Raw genomic sequence first — 5808 nt, 5'->3', positions numbered from 1 at the left:
CTAATTGAAAAAATAAATACGTGTGAAAAAGTATGCAACTTAAAATCAGAAGTGAGATGGTTATTGTGTCGGAAAATTCATAAGACTAAGGGAAAAAATAGCAACTCTAATCCAGCTTTAAGAAATTTCTATTATTAATAACAGAGAGCTCTACTTCCTCAATCTGTGGCTAAGACAGAAGCTCTATGATGGCATAAATTTGGACTCTTTGTTCTCAGAATTCAGAATAGTACCCATGATTTCAGAGGGACTAAATCCATCCTTGAATCCAGGGGCACCAAATGACCCAGGTGAAACTAACTAATGAAGTCCATCTGGCGGGAGCTGCTGATAACCATATATATATACGTATATACGTATATATATATGTGTGTGTGTGTGTGTGTGTGTATATATATATATATATATATATATATATATATATATATCTCCTTTCCACCACACCTCCCCTCCCCCAAATAACTGTGCCCAAGAATGGAACCAGATAGAAAAGTAATCCTAAGATTGGAAAGACAGTATCCTAAAAATTTGTATCCTAAAAATTGGAAAAATTGGAAAGACAGTATCCTAAAAATATAATTTTGGAAATTTGAGTCTAAAGCCATTTCATAATTTTAAATTTCTAAGTTTTGTTAGCTAATATATTCCCTCTCAATTTCAAGCTAGAACGAGCTGTGATTTCTTTCACTATGATGAGAGAAAGGGTCCTATTTAATACACACTTAAATATGACAAAGATCCATTCACCTTATCTGTATAAGAAATGGGTCAGAGTAATATCAGGGTAGCAATAAGATTTCTCCACTCTGCTTATCACTATCTCTTGTACCTTAAAAATGACTTACGATTCACTATCAAGTTTCTAAAATAGTATCATAAAATAGTATCATAAAATCTTTTATTTCACAAACATAAACCAGATTTGAGATTCAAATAGAAAAAAGTAATGCTATTCCAGAAACTCACATTGAGTTGAAAATTACTAGATGGGCTAAAAGTCTTTGATCTGGTAGGACAGAATGGAAGCAAGACAGATGAATAAATCTTCAAAATGTAGGAAATAAAAAAGTTCTTATAAATCTTCTTTAGGGCATTAGATTTTTTTTTTTTTTTTTTTTTTTGGTAATACAGCTTCATCTAGTCTAGGTTACTAATGTACAGTTTGTTAAAGTGGAGTCTAGTTCACTCCACTTCAGCAAATATCAAAGGTTGGTTGGATTTTCATTATTATTATTGCCCTTAGTAATTAACAATGATGGGAAAATTCTCATTAACAGGAACAATTTTCCTCTGAAAAAAAGATGATAAGTTTTGCTTTCCATGAGGCAATTTTTGTGGAATGGCATAAAATTTTTAAAGAGTTTAAGAGCAATGATTGCCGGATGACTGTGAGATTTTCAGAGCAGGTGTGCCCAATACTAGTTTGGAAATCAAGCAAATAGGAATCAGGGCTGCTTGACCAAATCGCACGTAAGATACGGCAGCTTTCCTTGGTGCTTCAAAATGGAAGCTCTGTTAACAATATCTTATAAATTCCACATTGGCACTATTGCTACTAATCCAATCTATGAATCACTTGCCAATTACTTTAAAGTATTACACAGGCACACACAGATTTCAAACCTTAGACCTTTTTAATAGCTTTATATATTAAAACTAATAAGAAAAAAGTCCTTTATCCAATTTAAAAGTGACAATGAACCAAAGATATAAAAATAGAGAAGACCTTCAGCTACACATTCTTTTAAAGTTGTTCATTCAATACATGTTTAATTCATATCTATGGCTCAGATTCAGCTCAAAATGGTACTGATCTCATCAACATCATCCATTACATTCCTCTAGTGTCACAAGGGAGAGAAAAGTAACACAGAGAAGTCAAACGTGGTGTGGAAGGTTATGCAAATGATGACTGGGAAGTCTAGGAGTGGTATCAAAGTCAAGTCCAGTGAGCCAACAGTCTACTTCTGTGGCATGTTTCAGGGGCTTACACTGCAGAAAATACCACTATTTTTACCTGCTCAGCAGTCATTCTTCTATTGACAGGATCTTGTTTTCATTGGAGAATTACTGCCTTCTCATTGATTTTAACTTTGTGGAAATGTCGAAAGGGAATTCTACCCTGTCCTGACCAAGGTATGCACATATGGCTGAAAGCAGGCCAAATGGTTCTCTCAAAAATCTGAACCATCAATATTTGTGGAAATATAAAATGTTACAGATATTTTGCAAAACTGGGGCAGTTTCTTACAAAGTTAAACATGTGTTGCCATGTGACCCACAAAGCTTACTCTTGGTTTGTTATCAAGATAAATGTAAAAACATGTCTAGAAAACAACTTGTATAGAAATGCTCATGTAAGCTTTATTCAGAACAGTTAAAAACTCAGAAGCAACCCAAATACCCACAACTGATAAATGGATAAATTAAAGTAAATTTAAAAAACTGAATATTATTCCACAAAAAAAGTAAACTACTGATATATGCAATACATGGATGAATCTCAAAAATATGCTAAGTGAAAGAACAGACACATGATCTTATACAGTATATGATTCCATTTACATAACACTGTGGAGTAAAACACAAACAAAACAAAAACAAAAACTTCAGGGACAGAAAATATATCAGCCGTTGCCAGGGCCTAGAAGGGGAGAATGGGGCTGACTTCAAAGATGCATAAGAAAACTCTTCAGGATTAAGGGATTCTCTATCTGGGTTGTTGTGATAGATATCTGACTATGTATATTAACCAAAACTTATCAAACTATACCATCGAAAGAATGACTTTTATGTATATAGCAATAAACCTGTTGTTAAAAAGTATTTTAAAAGGAAAAAAAAGAGACATTTTTTTCATATACACAAAATTGAAGGCATTTGGTCACCAGTAGACCATCACATTATAAGAATTTTGAAAGAAAATCCTCGGGCTGAAGGGAAATAATACCAGATAGAAAACTCAAATTACAGAAAGGCTACAGAGAAAGGGAAATTCCTGATATGCAGGTAAACGTAAATTATTATCTATTCTCTCATTAATTTCTTTGAAAGGCACTTGTTTATTTGAAGCAAAAGCAATAATATTGTATGTGGAATGTTTCATGTTTGTAGAACTAAAATATATGACAACAATAGCACAAAGAACAGGAATAAGTAGAAGTATACTTTTATATGGCTGTTACATTTTATGTGAAGTGATACAATATTGACCATAAGTAGACTGTGACAGATGAGGATGAATATTATAATCCCTGGAGCAACGACTAGAAAAAGAAAATCAGAAAACTATAATTTTAAAAAAGCCAGTAAATGAATTATAATAGTAAAAAGGTATTAAAATTTGATTAATCTGAATGAAACCAGGAAAAGATCTGAGAAAATAAATGTGACAAATAGAAAATAATAGAGATAAGTGGTGCCTGGATGGCTCAGTCGGTTAAGCACCTGGCTCCTGATTTCAGCTCAGGTCATGATCTCGCGATTCATGGGTTCAAGCCCTGCATGGGACTCCATGCTGACCGTGCAGAGCCTGCTTAGGATTCTCTCTCCGCCTCTCTCTCTTCCCCCCTCTCTCTCTCAAAAGAAATAAATAAACTTAAAAAAAAAAAAGAAAATAGAGATAATAAACTTATCTCAGGTGTAAAAATAAATACAATAAAGGTAAATGTACTTAATATTCCAATAAAAGGCAGAAAGTGTCCTACAGGATTAAAAGGCAAAACTAAACTATATTCTTGGCAAGAGACAGTTTTTTTTTAATGTTTATTTATTTACTTTGAGAGAGGGAATACACATGTGCACAAGCAGGGGAGGGTCAGAGAGATGGGGAAAGAGAGAATCTCAAGCAGACTCTGCAGGCTGTTAAAGCAGAGCCTGATGCATGGCTGGATCTCACGAACCATGAGGTCATGACCTGAGCTGAAATCAAGAGTCCAATGCTTAACAACCTGAGCCACCCAGGATGCCCCTGCAAGAGACAGACTTTTAATAGAAAAACATCAAGGTAGGAAGTAAAGAAAGAAAAATAAATCGGAAGATTACACTATGCAAATAGTAAGTACATAATATGCAAACTGAAAGCAAGTGTGACTATATTTATGTCAGACAAAGTAATCTTCAAGACAGGATCACTGGAGTTAAAGAAGGATATTTTATACTAATGAATGGGTCAATTAAACAAAAAGACAGAAAATCCTAAATGTTCACGTACCTAATTACAGAACCTCAAAAATGCATAAACCCATCACTGTAAAATAGAGAAATTAAATTCACACTCACACTTGGATACATTAATACCCCAATCTTCATAATTGACAGAACTAGAAAAAGTCAATAAGGATATAAAAAGAATGAACAACATTATCAACTAGCTTAACTGATACATATAGAACATAATGCCCAATAACTAAAGAATATACATTTTGCTCCACTCACATGGGACATTCACCAGAGTCAACCATATGGTAGGCCATAAAACGTCTTAATAAATTCCAAAAAAAAAAAATTAAATCTTACAAGATATATTCTCTGGCCACTAACATAAATGAATTTTAAGAATTAATTAACAGTAAGATACATAGAGAAAAACCATTCAAATTTGGAAATTAAACAACATTCTCAAAAAAACAAACAAAAACAAACAAAAAAAAAAAACAGAAAAAAAGAGATTAGAAATCACAATGGAAACTAGGAAATATTTGGAACTCAAGGATAATGTAAATACTACATGAGAAAAATTGTGAGATGCAACTCTAATAGTGGTAGAGGGAAATTGATACATTTAAATGCTTATATTGGAAAAAATGAATGGTTTCTAACTGAAGAAGCTAGAAAAAGAAGCAACCTAAAGCAAATTGTTTTCTCTTACTAGACTATCATCTCCACCACTTTTTAACTTCTACATTAATGCCCATCTTACAAGGTCAAGTTCAATGATAGCTTCTTCTGGGAAGGCCTTGGGAATTCCCTGTCAACTGTTCCCATCTCTTCTCAAGCTCTGGCACATGTTTTATTTCTTCTTGCACTCTATATAACTTCATTCCTTTCATTCAGTCTGTAACTTCTTTGAGGGCAGGAAATATCTTACTATTCTTATTATCCATGGTGTTTGTCATAAGATCTGCCATATATAGGCACTTATAAAGAATTATTTAATTCATGAGTGAGTAAGGGAAGGAGAGTGGAATGCAAGTCCATGAGTATACCTGATTCTGAAACAACAAAAATATGAAATTAATAGGATATTCCTGACAGGTTAAAATGTGGGAAACAGGAACTTGAGTCCAAAAAAACAAAAACAAAACATTATCATCTTCATTTTACAGATGAAAAAATTGAGAAAGATAGATTAAGCAACACAGCCATGGTTATAAGTGACAAGAAATCAGGATTTATATCTAGGACAGTCTGACTCCAATGTGCCTAATTTTAGCTAATGTGCTTAGTCATTTAGCTGCAGCCATTTCAACCTGTCCATCACTGTCTGGAGATGCCCCAAGACAAGACTGAGGGCAGCTGTAGGGAGAAGGAAGAGGACTTGGATGATGGTGATGGTGACAATGACACTGATGGTGATCTAGAGGCACAGAGAGGGCTGGGAGAGTACTGGGCTCAAGGAAGCCTTAAGAGAGAGGTAACTGGTAGGTAGGAAGGCTGTGGGAGTTCATTCCATGCTACCCCAGGCCAGGAGAATTACACAAGATACCAACATGTGCTGCTCCTCTGGGAGAAGGAAACTGGGTCAGACACAGAGAGATATAGCTCAGCAAAAGGTGAAAAGCCCAGCTGCTGGAGAGGTAGGGTACC

Source organism: Panthera uncia, chromosome B4, assembly GCF_023721935.1.
Source record: "Panthera uncia isolate 11264 chromosome B4, Puncia_PCG_1.0, whole genome shotgun sequence".
Taxonomy (NCBI): domain Eukaryota; kingdom Metazoa; phylum Chordata; class Mammalia; order Carnivora; family Felidae; genus Panthera; species Panthera uncia.
The sequence above is the reverse complement of the archived record's forward strand: the minus strand, read 5'-3'. Positions refer to the sequence as shown.